Source organism: Macaca nemestrina, chromosome 4, assembly GCF_043159975.1.
Source record: "Macaca nemestrina isolate mMacNem1 chromosome 4, mMacNem.hap1, whole genome shotgun sequence".
In the NCBI taxonomy this organism is placed as follows: Eukaryota; Metazoa; Chordata; class Mammalia; order Primates; family Cercopithecidae; genus Macaca; species Macaca nemestrina.
In genome coordinates, this window is record NC_092128.1 from 54,355,764 (window position 1) to 54,378,380 (window position 22,617).

A 22,617-nucleotide genomic window follows, 5' to 3' on the forward strand; every position below is an offset into this window, starting at 1 on the left:
AAATTAGATCATGGTAATCACTGTACATACCACCTTACACTGTTTTATAATCTCTCACTTGTGAGAGCCTTATCTCCTCATCTGCATTTCAATTTTTTTTTTTTTTTTTGAGACAGAGTCTCACTCTGTTGCCCAGGCTGGAGTACAGTGGAGGGATCTCAGCTCATTGCAACCTCCCCATCCTGGGTTCAAGTGATTCTCCTGCCTCAGCCTCCCAAGTGGCTAGGATTACAGGCACTTGCCACCATGCCTGGCTAATTTTTGTATTTTTTTGTAGAGACGGGGTTTCACCATATTGGCCAAGCTGGTCTTGAACTCCTGACCTCAAGTGATCCACCTGCCTCGGCCCCCCAAAATGCTGGGATTGCAGGTGTGATAGCCACTGTGCCCGGCCTGCATCTGCATTTTAATCTGGAAGATATGATTGTACATTTTTCTTTCCTGCTATTCCCCATGGCACCTAGAATACAGGGTCAGAGGGCATTCACCCACTGCTGGCTGGTGGGTTGAAGCAAGGAAGCTACACAGAGCAGCGAATAGGCAGGCAGAGAACAGACAAGGGGCAAAAAGAAAATTTCCAACAAATTTCAAAACCAACTTGCAGCTTATCAATACTTGATTGTAGCACCTTGATATCTATTCTTAGGCCCAGAAACTTTTTAGAAATTAATACCATGAAAGTGTTACACATTTTCATGAACTAAAGCAATGTCACAGTTTTATAGGGAGTTTATATTCTAAGAAACCATTTGTGTAATTCTTTGAACATCTAGAAATTTTCTTTTTATTGGGTGGATGCAAAGGTGTTAAATGAGGTTGAATATATTGACCAGAAAAGGAAATATTTCAGTCCTTTGTTGAAGAAGAATTTTCTCATACTGGAAAGAAAAAAAAAAAAGAAGAAACTTCAAAAACTTCATGATGCTTTCTGAAGTACTTCAGCCAAAGAAAATAATGCACGTATCAAGTTGGATTAGCTCAGATGACTACAAAATGGTGAGTACATTCAGATATGGGAGATTATGATAAATAGAGGGATGAGTATCTGCCCAAAAGAGAAGCTGGATGCTGGGGCCCAGAGTGAGGAGGCTTTAAACCACGAAAGCAAAAGAAATACAAGATAAACCCAAAATCAAAATTGGAAAGTGGAAATTAGAGGATCTTGTGAAATGTTTGATTATTTGAAGTCCCTCCCCTCCCTGCTGCAATGTCCTGGCCAGCAATTCCTCAATGACTCTCATCTTGAGATGCTCAAGAGAATAAAAAGGGACTGGGCACAGTGGCATGTGCCTGTAGTCCCAGCTACTTGGGAGTAGGTGGGAGGATGGCTCCAGCCCAGGAGTTAGAGGCTGTAGTGCACTGAATAGCCACTGCACTCCAGTCTGGACAACAGAGCAGGAGTGTTATGTTGAAACTGGAAAAAAAAAAAAAAAAGTGCCTGGGCTCGGTGGCTCACACCTGTAATCCCAGCACTTTGGGAGGCTGCCACAGGCAGAATTCAAGACCAACCAGGGCAACATAGTGAGACCTCGTCTCTACAAAAAATACAAAAATTAGCCAGGTGTGGTAGTCCCAGCTACTAGGGTGGCCGAGGTTGGAGGATCACCTGAGCCCGAAAGGTCAAGGCTGCAGTGAGCCATGATTGTTCCACTGCACTCCAACCTGGGTGATGGGGTGAGATCCTGCCAAAAAAAAAAAAAGAGAGAGAGAGAGAATGACCAGGGAACTATTTAAAAAGTCAGCTGTCAGATGCCAGGGCTCAGCTCAAACCTACTGAATCTGGGACACATTTTCTAGTATTGACATTTTTTAAACAACACACCAGATGGGGTGGCATGGTGGCTCGTGCCTGTAATCCCACCACTTTGGGAGGCCAAGGTGGGTGGATCACCCGAGGTCAGGAGTTCAAGACCAGCCTGGCCAACATGGTGAAACCTCGTCTCTACTAAAAACACAAAAATTAGCCAGGTGTGATGGCAGGCACCTGTAATCCCAGCTACTTGGGAGGCTGAAGCAGAAGAATCGCTTGAACCCGGGAGGCAGAGGTTGCAGTGAGCCGAGATTATGCCATTGCACTCCAGTCTGGGTGACAAGAGCAAGACTCTGTCTCAAAAAAAGAAAAAAATTAAAAAAGCACACCAAGTGATTCTGATGCAGTTGGGGGTCTCTGGATCATTGCTTTCAGTAATGCTAAAGTAGACAATTGTTATGGACTGAATCGCGTCCCCCTAAAATCCATATGTTGAATCCCTAACCCCAATGTGACTGTATTTGGAAATGGAGCCTTTGGGAGATAATTTGGTTTTAATGAGGTCATGGTGAGGGAGTCGTGGTATTGGAATTAGTCCCCTTATAAGAGGAAGAGAGATCAGTGCTCTTAGTGGAGAGAGCTCCACTAAGAGAGAATACAGCAAGAAGGTGGTGTCTGCAAGCCAGAAAGAGACTCCATACCCAGAACCAAATCACTGGGCTCTTTGATCTTGGACTTCCCAGCCTCCAGAACTGTAAGAAATAAATGTCTGTTGTTTAAGCCACCCAGTCTACGGTATTTTGTTATGAAAGTCCAAGTTGATGAATACAACCAGCCATTAGGTAGATATATAAAGTCGGCTGGGGGCGGTGGCTCACGACTGTAATCCCAGCACTTTGGGAGGCCAAGGTGGGCAGATCACCTGAGGTCAGGAGTTCGAGACCAGCCTCAACATGGAGAAACCCCGTCTCTACTAAAAATACAAAATTAGCCAGGCGTGGTGGTGCATGCCTATAATCCCAGCTACTCAGGAGGCTGAGGCAGGAGAATTGTTTGAACCTGGGAGGTGGAGGTTGCAGTGAGCCGAGATCGTGCCATTGTACCACTCCAGCCTGGGCAACAAAAGTGAAACTCCGTCTCAAAAAAAAAAAAAAAAGTCATCCCCACTCTATAATGCCTGGGAAAGCAGCAGCCATCACAACACAGAGTTTTTCAAGTAGCTTAAGGTCATATTCTGTACACAAGTTCAAACTATATCATGCTAGCCTCTGGGAGGCTCAGGTGTAGATACTGAGGAGAGTGTCTAAGTCATTGTTGGGTAGGAATGGATTTTGCAAAAATAAACTCTTCATTGAAACTTTGTCCTAGGCAGACTCCCTATTTCTTTTTGTGGCACTTAACATCTTTTTCTCCTTATGATTCATCTGTGTACATGCTTTCTTCACCACTGACCATGGGCTTCAAGAAGGGAGCACCATGACTGATCCATTTCTGTAGCCTGGGAATTTAACATTAAGCACTCTTTTTTTTGAGACGGAGTCTTGCTCTGTCACCCAAGCTGGAGTGCTGTGGTGCGATCTTGGCTCATTGCAACCTCCGACTTCCTGGTTCAAGTCATTCACCTGCCTCAGCCTCCCAAGTAGCTGGGATTACAGGCATGTGCCACCACACCCAGATAATTTTTGTATTTTTAGTAGAGACGGGGTTTCACTGTGTTGGCCAGGATGGTCTCGAACTCCTGATCTCGTCATCTGCCTGCCTCGGCCTCCCAAAGCGTTGGGATTACAGGCATGAGCCACTGCGTCTGGCCTACACTAAGCACTCTTAAAGAGATAGGGACTCTTAAAAAACAAAACAAAACAAAAAAACGTAACCACAATAACATTCTCAAACCTAAAATAATAAACCATAAATATGAACAGACATCCAGTCAGTATTCAAATTTTCCCAACTGTCTCATGAAGAGTATTTTTGTTTTTGTTTTCTGAATCAGGATCCAAATAAAGCTCACACGCTGAATTTGCATTTGTATGATATGGCTCTCATCTCTTTAATCTAAAAATTCCCTTTCTTTTTCCATCTTGCAACCTTGTTGTTGTTATAAAAGCCAGATCATTTGTCCTGTAGAGATTTCCACATTTTAGATTTTTTTGATTTTCTTCTGACTTTTCTGTGGTATCAGATTCCCTTAACATGTTCCCAAATAAGGTCCTTTTTTGGGAGGGAGCAAAAGAGTTGCTGCACTGCTTACCATTGTTGCATAACGAATTATCCAAAAACTCAGTAGCTTAAGCAACTTTTAAATTTTGCTCATAATTTTATGGGTCAGGAATTTGGGAAGGGAATCCGGGACACTTCATGGTGTCTGGGACCTTAGTTGGGGCTAAAACTCAAACTGTACACACACTAATGTCAATATTACAACTACAACATAGAATGCAGTTTCAGATTTCTTTGACGTTTGTGACAGGCTGAACTGTGTCTCCTCCCTGCCCTTGCTGCCCCCTGCCAAATTAATACATTGAAGTATCTCAGAATGGGACTGTATTTGGAGATAGGATCTTCAAAGAGGTAATGAAGGTTAAATGAGTTCTCTATGGTAGGCTCTAATTCAATATGACTACTGTCTTTTTTTTTTTTTTTTTTTTTTTTGAGATGGAGTCTTGCTCTGTTGCTCATTTCAACCTCCACCTCCTGGGTTCAAGCAATTCTCCTGCCTCAGCCTCCTGAGTATCTGGGACTACAGATACGTACCACCATGCCTGGCTAATGTTTGTATTTTTAGTAGAGACAGGGTTTCACCATGTTGGGCAGGATGATCTCAATCTCTTGAACTTGTGATCCACCCACCTCGCCCTCCCAAAGTGCTGGGATTCCAGGTGTGAGCTGACTAGTGTCTTTATAAGAGATGAGGACACAGACATGCACAGAGGGAAGACCATATGAAGACACAGGGAGAAGGTAGTCATCTACATACTGAGGAGATGGGTATCAGAAGAAATCAATACTGCCCACAGCTTGACCTTGGACACCTAACGTCTGGAACCGTGCAGAAGCCAATTTCTGTTGTTTAAGCCACCAAGTGTGTGGTGCTTCTTATGGCAGCCCCAGCAAACTAATATACTGTTTCTATTCATCTTTAGGCTATATTACAGTAGATATAGTCAGCTTACTGTATTTTAAAGTTACTTAAAATAATTCCTCTCTATAAAATTAAATCACTAATTCAATACACAGTTACATTTATTTGTTTCAATTGCATTCAGTTTTTAGGAATTTATTTTTTGCCCCTATCTTTATTACAATTTATTTTTATTTTTATTTTTATTTTTATTTGAGACAGGGTCTCACTCTGTTGCCCAGGCTGGAGTGCAATGGAGCCACCTCTGCAACCTCTGCCTCCTGGCCTCACTTCAGCTTCCCAAGTAGCTGGGAGTACAGGCGCCTGCCACTATACCCAGTTAAATTTTTTATCTTTTGTAGAGACGGAGTTTCACCATCTTGCCCAGGCTGGTCTTGAGCTCCCGGGCTCAAGCAATCCACCCGCCTCGGCCTCCCAAAGTATTGAGATTATAGGCGTGAGCCACTGTGCCTGGTCCATCTTTATTAAATTTTGTTTTATAATTATGTAAAACATATCCAGCCAGGCACAGTGGCTCTTGCCTGTAATCCCAGCACTTTGGGAGGCCGAGGCGGGTGGATCATGAGGTCAGGAAATTGAGACCATCCTGCCTAACATGGTGAAACCCCGTCTCTACTAAAAATACAAAAAATTAGCCAGGCGTGGTGGCACGCACCTGTAGTCCCAGCTACTCGGGAGGCTGAGGCAGGAGAATTGGTTGAACCGGGGAGGCAGAGGTTGCAAGTGAGCTGAGATTGTGCCAATGTACTCCAGCCTGGGTGACAGAGCAAGACTCTCAAAAAACAAACAAACAAACATATCCATGGTTCCAATGTTAAACCTACAAAATGAGGCACATTCAGGGAAGACAAGTCTAGCTTCCATTTTTCTCCCTTCTACTCTCTTCCCCCATCTCCTAGATAACTATTTTTACTGGGGTTTGACTTATAACCACTTTTTAAATATATATATATATTTATTTTTTGAGACAGAGTCTCACTCTGTCACCCACCACGATCTCAGCTCACTGCAACCTCCACCTCCCAGGTTCGAGAGATTCTCGTGCCTCAGCCTCCCAAGTAGCTGGGATTACAGGTGCCCAACACCAAGCCTGGCTAATTTTTGTATTTTTAGTAGAGATGGGGTCTTGCCATGTTGGCCAGGCTGGTCTTGAACTCCTGACGTCAGGTGATCCGCCCACCTCAGGCTCCCAAAGTGCTGGGATTACAGGCATGAGCTACCATGCCTGGCCTCCAGTTTTTTTAAAAAGGTATATACATATATGTAGTTGTATTTGTCCTTCTTAGATAGCATACTCTATACACCGTTCTGCACTTTGGTTTTTTCACTTAATATACACCATAGGTCATATTAATACACGGAACTACTCATTCCTTTTTAAGCTGTACAATATACTTTGTGTAGATGTCCTCTATGTCCTCTATAGGTGGACATTTGCATTTTTTCTAATCTTTTGCTATTACATAAAGTGTGCATGTAGTGTTCTTGCATGTCTGAGACTTTAGGATGAAATCTGATTAATCTGCCAGGGTCTACATCTATCCCTGTCTCAAAGTCGGCTATTTCTATAACTTATCCTGATTGTTAAGGTATTACATTTTTAATTTTTCCTTATCTCACTTTGCAGGAGAAATAGAGTATGAATAACTCGAGCTCCCATATTCAAAATAACAGGCATCGAGGGGCTTTTGAAGAAAAAAAAAAAAAAAGCAACAATCGACATTTCTGTGGGTTACTATTCAGCAACCTGTGGTCCACCTCCAACCTCCACCAAGAAGGCCAGTCAACGATTACACAAATACCTCTAGTTTCGTATTCCATAGATTTGCCCTACCTAGATCTACAAAAGAAGTGAGACTACAGCTCCTTAGGCAGCATCTTACCATTGCTGTGAGTTGAGGCACCTGCTCCATTCACTTACGTATTCAACAAATATTTTATAAATGTGTACTATGTACCACATGTTGTGCCAGGTGCTGAAGACGAAGCAGTGGGTGAGACAAAACCAGTATCCATCCTCCTGGAGCTTAGACAGTGGCTCTTAGCTTCTGTGATTGGCTGAAGCCGCCATTTTTGTTCAACACATGAAAGAGCACTTAGATATTCTTTCCCAAAGACCTCACAGCCTCAAAAATACCAAAATACCACCATCTTCCCAAGGTGAACACTAGACTGTGAGTTTCTCCTCATTTTATGGAAAGTGATGGGAAAAGGCCCAGATGATTTTGCAATACTCCTGGTGCTTCATTCTCAGGGGCAAAATTGGGCATAAAACCTAGTATCTAGATTGTGTCTCCAAAGGAAGCAATTGCTCTAATTCTGATAACCAACCTTTCCTTTACATGCCTTTTTTTTTTTTTTTTTTTTTTTCCTGAGACAGGGTCTTGCTCTGTCGCCCAGGCTGGAGTGCAGTGGCATGATCTCGGCTCACTGCAAGCTCCCCCTCCTAGGTTTAAGCGATTCTCATGCCTCACCCTCCAGAGTAGCTGGAATTACAGGTACACACCACCATACCCAGCTAATTTTTGTATTTTTGGTAGAGACAGGGTTTCATCATGTTTGCCAGCCTGGCTTCAAACTCCTGGCCTCAAGCAATCCACTCACCTTGGTCTCCCGAAGTGCTGGGATTACAAGCGTAAGCCTCCGTGCCCAGCCAACATGCCTCTTCCGAATAAATCATGTTTCATGATTGTAAATTTTGCATTTATTTTCTGCTGGACTCCCAAGTTCTTTTATAACAAACAATAGTCACCATTTATTAAATATTAACTAGGTTCCACTAAGGCATCCAGGCTAAGCCCTTTACACTAAATCATGTAGTCTTCCCAATTATAAGTACCATCATGATAGCCATTGTATAGAGGAGAACACTGAGGCTTAGAGAGGGTCAGTAAAATTCCCGAGGTCACACATCTAATAAGAGCAGACATGATTAGAGAAGTCACATCAATGGAGGTACAGAAGTCTCTGGCATGGTGAATAAGCTATAGCTCAAGTATTAATAGTAATCACTAACTTCTTTTTTCTTTTTTTTTGAGACAGAGTCTCTGTTGCCCGGGTTGGAGTGCAGTGGCACAATCTCGGCTCACTGCAACCTCCACCCCCCAGGTTCAAGTGATTCTCCTGCCTCAGCCTCCAGAGAAACTGGGATTACAGTGCCCACCACCATGCCTAGCTAATTTTTGTATTTTTAGTAGAGATGGGATTTTGCTATGTTGGTCAGGCTGGTCTCAAACTTCTGACCTCAGGTGATCCTCCCACATTGGCCTCCCAAAGTGCTGGCATTACAGGCGTGAGCCATTGTGCCCAGCCCGTAATCACTAACTTCTATTGAGCATTTACTATTGCGCCAGGTACTAAGTGCTTTACATGTATTTATTAGAAGGGAAAAAGGTTCTTCCTCATCCCTTATGTTTCCTTCCATGTGGAAGAAGCTTCTCTGGCATGAGATTTCTGACCTGTCTCCCTGCTCTTTGACTCACTCCTGCCCAGGAGGACGGTGGTGGTGGCAAAGAGGGTGGTACAGGAAGAGGAGCAACTTCTCAATGGTGAGCCTGGGGAGGAACTGGAGATGCATAGCTCAGCCCATCTCTGTCCTCTTGGCAGCCATCCTCCTCCAGAGCATGCTTTGGGCTCTGCTCTCCCAGGCTCCACTGTTTACAGGGACAGTTTCCAACTGGGAGGCATGCCTGAGCCTGCGTGGGTACCCTGCCTAATTCTGGTATTCACTCACCCACAAATGTAAACTACGGACTCCTATATAAAATGTATCAGTGATAAAGTTGATATTTTGATCCCATTTGTTTTTTTTTTTTTTTTTTTTTGTGATGGAGTCTTGCTCTGTTACTGGAGTGCAGTGGGGCGATCTCGGTTCACTGCAAGCTCTGCTTCCTGGGTTTAAGCGATTCTACTGCCTCAGCCTTCCAAGTAGCTGGGATTACAGGTGTGCACCACCACACCCAGCTAATTTTTGTATTTTCAGTAGAGACAGGGTTTCTCCATGTTGTCCAGGCTGGTCTTGAATTCCTGACCTCAAGTGATCTGCCTGCCTTGGCCTCCCAAAGTGCTGGGATTACAGGAGTGAGCCACTGCTCCCGGCCAATCCCATTTGTTTTTATTACTCCTTGCCCAGCTCTTAATTACTCAGAACTTGGGAAGGGAAGAGAGGTTTCCTCTATTATGTTCTCTTGGATCTCCAAACTATTAACTCATTTAATCCTAACAAAAATTCCGTTAGAGGACAGGGAGCAATGGCTCATGCCTGTATTCCTAGCACTTTGAGAGGTGTAGTTTGGAGGATCTCTTGAGGCCAGGAATTCGAGACCATCCTGGGGAACATAGTGAGACCCTGTCTCTACTAAAAATACAGAAAATTAGAAAAAAGAATTCCATTAGAAAAGTACTCTTATTATCCTCTCAGCTGAGGAAACTGAGCATTTGGCCTTTTGGTTGAAATACAAATATTTGCTCTCAGTCCAGGATCAGATGAAATTAAAGCATATAAGAGTGTTTGCAAACTGTTAAAGCTATGTATACAGAAGGCAATGAGGGTGGTGGTTCTGGCTTTGACAGCCACTGGCAGTAGGACTCTGAGCAAGTGCTTTCTGGACTTTAGTTCCTTTATCAGGAAAGCGAGGGGTCAGACAGGCTGATCTGTGCAGATCTTTCCTGTTCTAACGCCTGTGACCACGAATCAGTGATGACTAGCCATTGACTGTTTTCTCCTGGCTTCCTCTGCGTCATTGAGGACTTTTGGATGCTGACTTTTCCCGACTGAGCTAGGCCCAGTCCCTGGGGAACACACGCCACCTGAAACTCCCCCTCGTTGAATGGGCTGGGCTCAGTCATCTGAGGTTTGCTGCTTGGTTGCCTTTGGTTGCTGCAGCAACATAACACACGCCCACACTTCCGTTTCTGAGAGTGCCATGAAGGCTGATCTCCTCCTGTCGGCCACAGGGGCTCCCCCAGGCCCTGCCGCCGGCTCGCAGTATTTCCTGGCTTCTTCACAAGGCCACACGAGGGGAGGGGAAAAGAAACCCACTAGTCATTCCCAGGGAGTTGTGGGAGTTGAATTGAATACTTTCACAGAAAAAAAAAAGCAGCACATCTCCATCAGGTCAGCATTAAGGGTCTAAAATCTCAAGAGATTCAGACTCAATATTAAGAGACTGATTTGGCCAGGTGCAGTGGCTCATACCTGTAATCCCAACACGTTGGGAGGCTGAGGTGGGCAGATCACCTGAGGTCAGGAGTTTGAGACCAGCCTGGGCAACATGGTGAAACACCGTCTCTGCTAAAATTAGTCGGGTGTGGTGGCAGGCACCTGTGATCCCAGCTACTTGGGAGGCTGAGGCAGGAGAATCGCTAGAACCTGGGAGGTGGAGGTTACAGTGAGCCAAGATTGTGCCACTGTACTCCAGCCTGGGTGACAGAGTGAGACTCTGTCTCAAAAAAAAAGAGAGACCGATTTAGAACAGTGTTTGTGAACAGGATTTCTGCTTGCTGACACTGTTGGAAGAGCCTGTGTTTTTGAAATGATTGACATCATGAAATCTAGTTTGGTCACCAGGATATGGGGTTGACAAAGACCTTGTGGCAGGCCTTTACTATAAGTTTCATCTAATTCTGAAATTCAGTGGTTTTGCACCGGAAGCGAGCAAAATAACAAAGAACAGAAAGTGGAAAAAACATTCTGCCCTAGTGGAAACTATCTTTTGCCCACCTGCATTCCTGCAAAATAGCAGTCAAATTAGCCCAGATACCTACCTTCGAGGGGGTCCCCAGATGGTGTATCTCCCAAAGGGATTTTGTTGATGAGTTTGATGCCCCAGTTATTCAGAAGAGAGTTCTAAAGGCATTGTTAGGGGAACCTGAGGTTGTTTCTCTCTGCCTCCATAACAAAATAGCTCACTCTTTTGCACACCTGAATAAAGAAACTACACTGGGATCCGGAAATAAGGGCAGAGCCAGGGCAAATTCTGAACCAATGCAAGAAAACCTTTAAATGCAATTGCCAGGATAGCTCTCCCATTGAGAGGAACAGGATGTGTGCTGGCTTTAGCCAAGAGGAATGGGCGAGATAAGATGAGCACAGGTTTTGAACACGCAAAAGGGTGAGGCGACCAGAGGGAAAAGGCGAGCAGCCAGAATAAGAGGACTCCTCTGTCCTTCTGACCCTTGCCCTCACAGGACCTGCTCCCACCAGCAACCAGCTGACACTTCCTCACTTAGGTGGGGGACTGAGGCTGTGGCCCTTGATGGCATTGTTCCCAGAATGGAAAATGTGGGTGTTGGCAACCATATCAAAGGCCTCTGATTGTTTAGAAACCTTTACGGCTCTGATCACCAGACCGCAAAGCCCAAGGGCCGTTCAAGGCCTGTGGAAACTTTGGAACAATAGACTTGGCCCCCTGCCTATCTGTTTTCGTGGCTTTCTGAAAGAGGTAGACGGAATCTCCAGCTACTCTATGCTCCAGCCCAATCATCAAACTATCAATCTTCTTCAAGCCATTTCTCACAAGCCAGCACTGGTTAGAGATCGGAGCTGAGATGAGTGCACTCTGCTCTTTAGAAACTGAGACTAGATTGAGATGAAGGAGGTACCGGATCAGCATACAAAGTCCAATGGGTGCCAAAAACTCAGTAACCATGATAAACAAAAAAGGCAATCATTTAAAAAATAAAATTAATACAAAATTATCCATGATGAACAAAATATCAAAAATTTTAAAAGAACTGCACTAAAGTATGTATCTTGTTTACTGAGTTTTTTAGCAGTCCCTTAAATTTTGCACCCATGGGCCCAGCATGGTGGCTCACACCTGTAATCCCAGCACTTTGGGAGGCCGAGGTGGGTGGATCACCTGAGGTCAGTTCAGGACCAGCCTGGCCAACACGGTGAAACCTGTCTCTGCTAAAAATACAAATATCAGCCGGCTGTGGTGGCACGCACCTGTAATCCCAGCTACTCGGGAGGCTGAGGCAGGAGAATTGGCTTGAACCTGGGAGGCAGAGGTTGCAGTGAGCTGAGATGGCGCCACTGCACTCCAGCCTGGGCGACAGAGTGAGACTCCATCTCAAAAAAAAAATAAATAAATAAAAATTTTGCACCCACGTTAAATGCCTCCTATGCCTCACTCTAGTCCCTGCTCTGCTGTGAAACGGTGTGCTGTTGACAGGCACTCGGAAATATGAAACATGGAATTGCCCATTTTGATTATCAGGAGGTAAGGGTCCTCCAGGATGTGTGGAATGTGTTGCCCAGATAACCCAGGCCATGTTGCTTTTTTGTCTTTCTTTTATAGAGACAGTGTATCACTCTGTTGCCCAGGCTGTAGTGCAGTGGGACAGTCATAGCTTGCTGCATTACTTCAACTCAAACAATCCTGCTGCCTCAGCCTTTTAAATAGCTGGGACTACAGGTGCAAGCCACCAGGTAATTTTCTAATTTTTTTTTTTTTTTTTTAGATGGAATCTCACTCTGTCACTTAGGCTGGAGTGCAGTGGCATGGTCTCGGCTCACTGCAAACTCCACTCCTGGGTTCAAGCGATTCTCCTGCCTCAGCGTCCCGAGTAGCTGGGATGACAGGCATGCGCCACCATACCCGGCTACTTTTATATTTTTAGTAGAGATGGGGTTTCTCCATGTTGGTCAGGCTGGTCTCGAACTCTTGACCTCAGGTGATCTGCCCGCCTCGGCCTCCCAAAGTGCTGAGATTACAGGTGTAAGCCACCACTCCTGGCCTCTAATTTTTTATAGAGATGGGGTCTCACTATGTTCTCCAGGCTGGTCTCAAACTCTTGGCCTTAAGTGATCCTCCTATCTTGGCTTCCCAAAGGGTTGGGATTACAGGCATGAGGCACTGTGCCTGGCCACATGTTTCTTAAGACCTAGGTGTTGAAGTTATAGGCTCCAGATACCTAACAATTATGCCAGGGAATACAACTGGAAAGCTGCCTAGAAGAGCTGCAGTCCAGGCTACCCGAACCTTCCACACGCAGCTGGCGCAAGCATCTGGGGGAGGCGGTTGCCTGCTTGGTATCATCTGAAAAGGACTGGAAAGGTTCCTTTCTCTAGGGTCTCTTCTAGGCATGCCATCGGTAGAGTTGTCAATCCTTTGGCTCTTGTAATCGTCTTGGTTTTAAAGAAACTTCCATTAAAATAACATAACTATCTCTGTGGTTATTATTGGCGGAGATCTTAGCAGAGTCTTACTTATTCATTCATTCAACAAACATTGAGCACCACATACCAGGAATGCCCAGTGTAATGAGAGTGGCAAGGTGGAGGTCAGGGCAGGATGGCAGAAGGACTCATTCGACTCTGATCTCCTTCCGCCTGGGACTGCAACTGAGGAAGAGCAAGATTCAGAGCAGGTGCCTACCTGGGATCACAAGAAAGAGGTGCAGGAAGAGACAGGGAGAGCCCTCAAAACACTTCTCACTCCTTTCAGATGTGCCTGGGCTATGCAGGGCTAGAGGAAGCAGCCAGCCATGGGCTTTGATTCATGGAGGTCTTGTTGTACAACTCTGGGGGCGGGGGCGCCATTCTCACAGAATACAGTGTACCACTCAGGCATTGCACAGGATTGGGAAAGTTCTGTCTTGGGGAAGTGAAGACTATCAGTAAGGTGGCAGGGGAGGGGAGCTTTCCCCTGAGGATATGCAGCTGTGCATCTGGGGGTTCTGTGGGTGGGATCCTGCCCCTAGAGGGTTGGGGAGAGGGGCCCAGATGGACCCCAACTCTTTGCTCTCTGCCGACATGAAGGGAGTTTGTTAGCCTTTGTGGCCCTGGCCCAGATCCAGGCTTTCCGGTGGCAGAGGGGCTGTGACCCTAATGAGGCAGCCTCCTTGGGAGAGATAAGCCATTCTGTTCACTCTCCCTTTGATGCTTTCCAGGGGAGCTGGCCTGAGAGCTAATCATTGATTCAGCAGCTTGAGAAATGAAAGAGAGAGGTGAGGCCAGGAATGTTTCTGGATCCTCTGAAAACACTCTGTCTTTTAAAACAATTAACAAACATGTATGTAGAATTTTTATGTACATTAGCCTATTTCTTTTTCATTACAACACTTGTTAGGAAAAGCTCTATTATTCCCGAGGTAATTAAGTACCAAGAGGTGACAGAACTTCCAGATAATGGAGTCAGTAAACAGAACATTTAGGTTGTGAACACTACATCTGTGCCTCCTTCACTGGGCAGCTCAGGTCTGAGCACAGAACCAAAGGCTCCCATGCTTTTATCGAGACACCTGGAATCATTCTTTCCCCCTCACCCTCCCTGCTCCTCACACATACCACCACAAGTACTTCCACCTAAAAAATATATGTCAAACCTCATCTTTTTCTTTTTATCTCACTGCTACACCCTATTCCAAGCCACCCTCATTGCTCACCACCTTACAGATTTCTCTGCTGCTACTTTTGCATTCCCTTGGTTTTCTCTTTTTATCAGCTGTGTGACCTTGGGCAAGTTTCTTAACCTCTAAGGACTGAGTGCTGTCTGTAAAATATAAATAAGAATAACATCACCCTGCAGGTTGCACTAAGAGTTCAGATGCTGTGCCTGGAATAGGGCCACCCAAAAGGGTCTAGGATAAACCACTGTGACTTAAGAATTGTTTTGAGCTGAAGGCATTTGAGTTTCTAAAATCCCTTATCTGCCTGAAAACAGAGCCTCCCCAAAGAACTCAACTGTTGTAAATCGCCTCCCCTAATCTTTGCTAGGCAAAGAAGAAGGTTGGCACCATACCCAAGCAGACATTTGTCACAAAAGTATCATATCTTCCATCGATGTTGCTAAGGGCCCATGTATCTTTCCAAAGAGTAATTTGTTTTCCCTAAGTGCTGTCCCTCACCCACTTTCTAAGAAGTCATTTGTTCTCTCAAAAGTGTCCATCTGCCTCTCCCCATCCCATTAGATGGTAATATATAAGCCCTAAAATTCTATTGGCCTCTTTGAGTCACAGTTCTTTGTGAACTCCTTTGCATAAGTAAGTAATTAAATATGTATTTTTTCCTCTTGGTAATCTGTCTTTTGTCAGTTTGCTTGTTTGTTTATTTATTTATTTATTTATTTATTTATTTATTTATTTATTTTTGAGACAGGATCTTGCTCTGTCACCCAAGCTGGAGTGCAGTGGCATGATCACTGCTCACTGCAGCCTCAACTTCCTGGGCTCAAGCAATCCTCCCACCACCACCATGCCAATTGTTTTTTTTTTTTTTTCTTCAGCTAATTGTGTGCGTGTGTGTGTATAGATGGGATCTTACCATGTTGCACAGACTGGTCTTGAACTCCTGAGCTCAAGCAATCCTCCTGCCTCAGCCTCACAAAGTGCTGGGATTATAGGCATGAGCCGTCACACCCAGCTTCTCAGTTTACTTTGCAGGCTCCCAATGATTAAAGTTAAGTGGGTTGAGGGAAAGTTTTTGCTCCCTGACATTTCCAAGAGAAGTATAAATGTCAGACATGTAACTTAAAGTTTAAAACGTTCTAGTGGCTACTATATTATAAGAGGTAAAAAGAAAAGTAAAATTAATTTTAATAATATAACCTAACACAATATAAATAGTATCCATTTAACATGTAATCAATATTTCTAAAATATTAATGAGAATTTGCAGCACTATTCACAATAGCAATACCTGGAATCAACCTAAATGCCCATCAATGATAGACCAGATAAAGAAAATGTGATACATAGATCCCATGGAATACTATGCAGCCACACAAAAAATAACAAGATCATGTCTCTTGCGGGAACATGGATGAAGCTGGAGGCCATAATCCTTAGGAAACTAATGCAGGAACAGAAAACCAAATACCGAATATTCTCACTTATAAGTGGGAGCTAAATGATGAGAACTCATGGACACAAAGAAGGGAACAACAGACAATGGTGCCTACTTGAGAGTGAAGGGTGGGAGAAGGGAAAGGAGCAGAAAAAAATAACTATTGGGTCCTGGGATTAATACCTGGGTGACAAAATAATCTGTACAACAAATCCCTATGACACGGGTTTACCTATATAACAAACCTGCACACGTACCTCCAAACCTAAAATAAAAGCTAAAAATCATTAATGATATTTTTATATCCTTTTTTCATACTAAGTCTTCAAATTTCAGTGTGTATTTTTACATTTACTACATAACTCAATTTGGACTAGCCACATTCAAGTATCCAATAACCACATGTGGCCAGTGGTTACCGTACTAGGCAGCACAGCCTTAGAGCAAGGCCTGGCTCAGAGTGTTCCCTGTTACCGTGGCAGTTACTGTTACATGGACGCTAGGCCCCTTGGCCCTGCCTTAGTTTTCTGTCTGCTCATGGGGAAGCCTGACACTGTTAGCTAATCCAATTCTATCAAACAAATCCCAATAGAATTAGCATGTCTCGTGGGGCTCCAGGGGGCAGGTGGACATAATTTGAGTAAGGAGGGTTCAGGAAATGCTCCTTTGAGTCAGGAGGAAGAGGATTTTCACATCACTGGTCCCTCCTGCTGAGGAGGTAGCAGGCACCAGGAGTTTCAGTGGAAAGCAGTAACTAGAGAGGCGTTTCCAGGGCAGAGCTTGGCTATGCTGCCACGTTTGATGATGTCCTTCCATGTCTCTTTAAAAGAGTCTGGCTGGAAGCACCTGGGGCCTGGAAGAATGGTCTGCCCTTCAGCAGTTTCCTGCCCCTGTCTCCATGCCACCCTCCCCTGCCCAAATGCAGAAACAAAACACTGCCTTCAAAGGCCTGTGTCAGGCGGACCAACTACTGACCCACGCCCTGTGTGGCTGACCAGCCACTTCCGCTCAGCTGAGCATGAGCTCATTGGAGCCGTAAGTGCCTCTGTTCTTTTGCTCAGGGCATCTTGGAGCCTTACCTCTGCCCTCCCAGGATGTGCGGCCTCAGCCCTGAGATGGGGTTCACTTTGGAGGCCCTCTGGCTTCTCAGGACTCCAGCTGTGTGGTGTGCTGTGGCTGCCTTACCAAAGCACCACAAACTAGGTGGCTTAGAATAACAGAAGTATATTGTCTTTATAGCTCTGGAGGCTAGAAGTCTGAAAGTCACATCTTTGGCAGGGCTGATTCCTTCTGAGATCTGTGAGGAGGCATCTGTTGGAGACCTCTCCCTAGGTTCTGGTAGCCTCCCGCACTCCTTAGCTTGTAGACAACCTTCTTTTTATGTCTTTACATCATCTTTTCTCCATCCATGTCTGTCTCTGTCCAAATGTTCCCTTTTTATAAAAACATCAGTCAAATTGGATTACAGATGGGATTCAGAGAAAAACTTTGGTTGCTTCTCATTTTAACCTAATTACCTTGGTAAAGATCCCATCTCCAAATAAGGTATGTCAGGGCTCAGAAAACAACACCCCGAAATGAAGGCCTCAGAAGCAACCAATTCCAGGTGGAGGTTGTAGTGAGCCGCGATTGCACCACTGTACTCCAGCCTGGGCGAAAGAATGAGACCCTGTCTCAAAAAAAAAAAAAAAAAAAAGAGAGAAAATGAAAGAAATTATCTGACCTACCTTGCTTGATTATAGTCATAAGACCCCCATTCCAGGGAGGGTCCTGCCCCACACCCAGAAGGAAGGAATGCTGACTTGGAGAGGCCAAGAGGAATCTAGACAGACAGGCCTTGCTGAGTTCCCCCCTCAGTCTATTAGCACTAGATCCCCTTTATGTCCAATCATATTTCTACACTGCTGACCATACTTCATTAATCTAAGCATAAAAATGGACAATTTCCCCTGCATCTTTGGGTCTTCATTCTGATGACTCCTGTGCATACATGTTAAATAAATGTGTATTTCTTTTCTGCAGTTAACCTGCCTTTCAATGAGTTGAGTTTTCAGCGAAACTTGAGAGGGCAAAAGGAAACTTTCTCCTTGGCCTCTAGAGGTCATATGCTGAGGTACTAGGGGTTAAGACTTTAACATAGAATTTTGCTGGGGACATAATTCAACCTATGACAACAGTCTAGCCTCCTTCTGCAAGGGAAAGTGTCTGCTCTCTCATGCCTGGGAATCCAGGAGGTGAGTGAATTTCTGAGGCTTCTGGGCCAGTATTTGATAGAAATAATTGCTTAGTGGAGCTCACATAAATTCAGAATTTCCTGGAGCTGCAGGTAGTACAGCGACCAACAAAAAACTCAAACTTTGTGTTCTAGGAATTGTAATCCAATAGGACTTTTCTTTTCTTTTGAGATGGAGTCTCGCTCTGTCGCCCAGGCTGGAGTGCAGTAGCGCAATCTTGGCTCACTGCAATCTCTGCCTCCTGGGTTCAGGCAATCCTCTGCCTCAGCCTCCCGAGTAGCTGGGATTACAGGCACCTGCCACCACACGTGGCTAATTTTTGTATTTTTAGTAGAGGTGGGGTTTCACCATCTTGGCCAGGGTGGTCTTAAACTCCTGACCTCATGATCCACCCGTCTTGGCCTCCCAAAGTTCTGGGATTACAGGTGTGAGCCACCACGCCTGGCTCCAGTAGAACTTTAATCAGATAATAAAATACAGGGCAGTGAAAGGTACAAAGAACAAAGCTATAGACAAGAAAGTGCTTTCTTGTGGTTGCAAGATAAGTAACAGATGTATGGAGATTTGCTTTGAATAGTCCTTCTGATTCCAAAAGTAAAGATGAGAATGGCTGGGCATTCCAGGGCTAGAATTCCAGGGACAGGTGGGCATTCCAGGGAAGACTAAATCACTTGCATGTTTGGGAGGTGGACAGAAGCAGCTAGGGTGAGAAAAGGGTAGGAAAGCAGGACACAGCCAAGTGGTGTGATGGCTTTTTCCTGCCAGGCCAAAGAAGTGGCCTTTATTTGATAGGCAAAGAGGATCCCTTTGAGAGTTTTCTAGTAGGAGGGCAACAAGGCAAATCATTTTTAAGGACATGAATCCCATTGGTCAGAATGGGCTAGGAGGAATTAAGGAGAAGGTGGGTGGGAAAGTGTAAACAGGAGGCTCAATTCAATTGTGAGAGGTAAAGTCAAGACAGTTCAATTGTGAGAGGTAAAGGCCTCAGTTAGGGTAGTTGCCATGGAAATAGAAAGGGAGGAACTGGATTGTGGGAAAGTGTTTGAAAAGAAAGAACCCAAGGCCAGGTGCGGTGGCTCACGGCTGTAATCCCAGCACTTTGGGAGGCCGAGGTGGGCGGATAACTTGAGGTCAGGAGTTCAAGACCAGACTGGCCAACATGGTGAAACCTCATCTCTACTAAAAATACAAAAATTAGCTGGGCGTGGTGGCGTGTGCCTGTAGTCCCAGCTACTCGGGAGGCTGAGCCATAAGAATCACTTGAACTGGGGAGGAGGAGGTTGCAGTGAGTCGAGATTGTGCCACCACACTCCAGCCTGGGCAAAAGAGCAAGACCATCTGTCCAAAAAAAAAAAAAAAAAAAAAAGAAAGAAAAAGAAAAATCGCACAGAACTTGACAATGAAATAGATGTTTAGGAATGAGGGAAAAAGAAAGATGGTTTCGGGTTTCCCAGTCTGGGTAGTTTGGAGAGGGTGGGTACCATTAAGAGAATGAGGCAGGCAAGTCAGGGGCGTGGCTGCTGGAATTGTGGAGGAGAGAGGCTGTCAGTCAGTCCCTTCAATTGCCGAAAGCAGGAGTGACCTCTCCCCTTGCCCCTTGTTTCTTTTTCCCTTGGAAGCTGTATAACTTAAATTAAATGCATTTAATCATTTAAAGGCACAGTGTAGTCTCAACGGTGTTCTTGGTGTCACAATGAGGAAATGAGAAAAGGGAAGGGTCTTAAAGTTATATCCCTTTCATGAAACTGAGGAGGAGGAGGTCATGGGAAGTGTGTAGTAATATACATCTGCAACTTCATTTCAGTCTAGTGCTGGGTCAACACCCCCAGGACACCTTTGACACTGGACCCAGTGTCAAATGGGGCAAAATACATACTTGTATTCAGTTCATAGGTCCTGGTATTTCTCCCTTTGAAATGCGGAAGATACAACTTTTGCCTCCTTATGAAAGCTTTTCCTATCCTATGTGGAGAGACTCTGGAGCACACCTGTGTGAATGTGTGTGTCTATGTATGTATATGCATGTATTTGTATGCATATGTGTTTATGCGTGTATGTGTATGTGTGTATGCGTGTATGTATGTGTGTATGTGTATATTTGTATGTATGCATGTGTATGTGTATGTATGCATGTGTATGTGTATGTGTGTATGTATGTATGTGTCTGTGTATATGTGTATGCATGTGTGTATGTGTATGCATGTGTATGTATGAATGTGAATGTATGTGTGTATGCATGTGTATGTGTATATGTGTGCATGTATGTGTGTGCATGTGTATGTATATGTGTGAATGTGTATGTGTGTGTGCATGTGTGTATGTGTGCGTATGTGTATATGCATGCGTGTGTATGTGTATGTATGTGTGTATATGTGTGTCTGTATATGCATGTATATATGTGTGCATGTATGCATGTGTGTATGTGTATGTGTGTGTGTTCATCTATTTGGATCTCTTCTCATCTCTTCCTTCCCAACCCTGCCTCAGCCCACTCTCACTGCAGGAGTGTTTTAACTTCCTGCAAGCCAGTTTGAGGGCCCCTTGTCTAATCCACCAGGACACTAATGGGTGTGTGTTTTGTGTGTGTGTCTGTGTGTGGTGCCAACACTGTTAACTGGGAAGTCACCTTCAACTAATAAAGTACATGATGCTGGAAACAAGATCTAGCTGAAGCCACTTGTTCTGCCTCAATTGTGGTCTGTTGTCTCTGAGGGCTAAGAGGGGGAAGCCCAAGTACGAGATGATGTTGTGGTCCCTACAACACGTTTACGGACAGGGCTGACACAGGAACACATCCGGAAACTTTCTGAGGTTGAGTCTAAGGGAACATAATAGATGGAAATGCAGAGTAGTCAGGTTGGAGTGAGCTGGTGGGTGAGTGAGATGGTGGGTGAGTGGGTGGGGATAATGGGGAGAGGACTATTGAACAGGCTGGGATATCATCTCTTTTAGTCTCAGTCTGTTCCTTCATAAAATAATTTAAAATCCCTCACAAACAATCTAAACACATAACAGTAGGGGACTGACTGACTCCCACCTTTTAAATACACGATGTAATATACTGCAGCCATTAAGAAGGGTGCGGCGGAAGTGGATATATGACATGGAACAATGTCCATGATCTATTGTTGTTGTTTTGTTTTTAGAGACAGGGTCTCACTCTGTCACCCAGGCTGGAGTGCAGTGACACAATCGTGGCACTCCTGGGCTCAAGTGATCCTCCCATCTTAGCCTCTCGAGTAGCTGGAACGACAGGCCTAAGTCATTGTGCTTGGTTTCAAGATCTTTTGTTGTGCAGATGTACAGTATCATCTCGTTTTCTTCGTGTGTGAAAAGCATATGATTTCTAAATGTTGAAAGTGGCTCCTAGTTATAGGTGACTTTTCTGTCTTTTTATTTTCTATTTTTTTCTTCAGTGAAAATATATTACTTGTAAATTTTTTCAAAGGATAAAATTCTTTAATAATAACATATGCCCTTGGAACTATTTCTTTGATGTTTAATTGGAGAGAGGAATTAGACGAAGAATACTCTTGACTGCCAAAGTCAGAGCCTGGGTCCCACCCCCGCCCCACCCCTGCGCTCCCTCCACTGCTTTCCATCTCAAAGCTCCTGTCAGCGGGATTGCCCTTCTGATCCCTGCTGGGAAGGATGTGGGAGATATGATAAGCATCGCTGCCTTCATTAGGAGAGGGGCCTAGGGGGCCTTAGGCAGGCTGAGTGACTGGCTCTGAAATCCCTGGTTAATCAGTCCTGTAGGAGGTAGGAACTGGCCTTCCTTTCTCTCTCCTTCTGTTTTCCAGCTGCCGGCTGCTCCTCTAATGAATAGGTTTTCTTCTGGTTTCAGTCCCATGACTTTGCTTTCCAAGTGCTATTGTACCCAGGCCAGCTGGTTAGCAGGACTGGTTTTTAGGGTTATAGAGTCTTCAGGTCACACAGGGGTTAAGTGCCATGGGAAAGGCCCAAGCAAAGTTAGAAGGTCACCAGGAAATCAGGGGGCAGGGCAAGTGTGAAAAAGGAGGTGGGCCTCCCTGCACGCACAGTCTGGGCGAGTGTCCACTAAGTTGGCAGAGCATTGTTAGGGACTTGCCTGTAGGGTTCCTACAACAAAACTCTCAGGGCCTGGGTGGGAGCCACGAGAGTGTCCGGGTGTTCCAGCAGACAGCGATGCAGACTTTTGCCATGGTTTTCAAAGGTTAAAGTGGGTCATGCCCCACTTCTCAGTACTACTGTGCCCTCCGAGGGGTACAACGATGCCAGTAAGGGGTCCTCTTGAGTTCCCATAATTCCTGCAATGAGGAGCTCAGAACCATTGTGCAGCTTTAGAAAACTGTTTGCCTTGGGAGGCTGAGGTGGGCAGATCACAGGGTCAGGAGTTCAAGATCAGCCTGACCAACATAGTGAAACCCCATCTCTACTAAAAATACAAAAATTAGCTGGGCGTGGTGGTGTGTGCCTGTAATTCCAGCTACTCAGGAGGCTGAGGCATGAAAATTGCTTGAACCTGGGAAGCGGAGGTTGCAGTGTGGGCCAAGATCGTGCCACTGCACTCCAGCCAGGGTGCAGGGCGAGACTCTGTCTCAAAAAAAAAAAAAAAAAAAAAAAAAAAGAAAGAAAGAAAAGAAAAGAAAAGAAAAGAAAACTGTTTGCCTTCAGGACTCTTTGTCGTTTGTTTTTATTGGGACCTGGGACCTGTCTC

The 22,617-nt window shown here is 44.9% G+C and overlaps 1 long non-coding RNA gene across 1 annotated transcript in view; it reads right to left on the reverse strand.

Moving 5' to 3' along the window:
* The window catches only part of LOC105475335 (uncharacterized), a 32,672-nt gene extending 19,077 nt beyond the window's left edge, over positions 1-13,595 (reverse strand). The window contains exon 1 of the long non-coding RNA XR_011622062.1: positions 13,277-13,595. This is a non-coding gene — a long non-coding RNA (uncharacterized lncRNA). The remainder of the gene's footprint in view (positions 1-13,276) is intronic.
* Between the last annotated feature and the right edge of the window lie 9,022 nt (positions 13,596-22,617).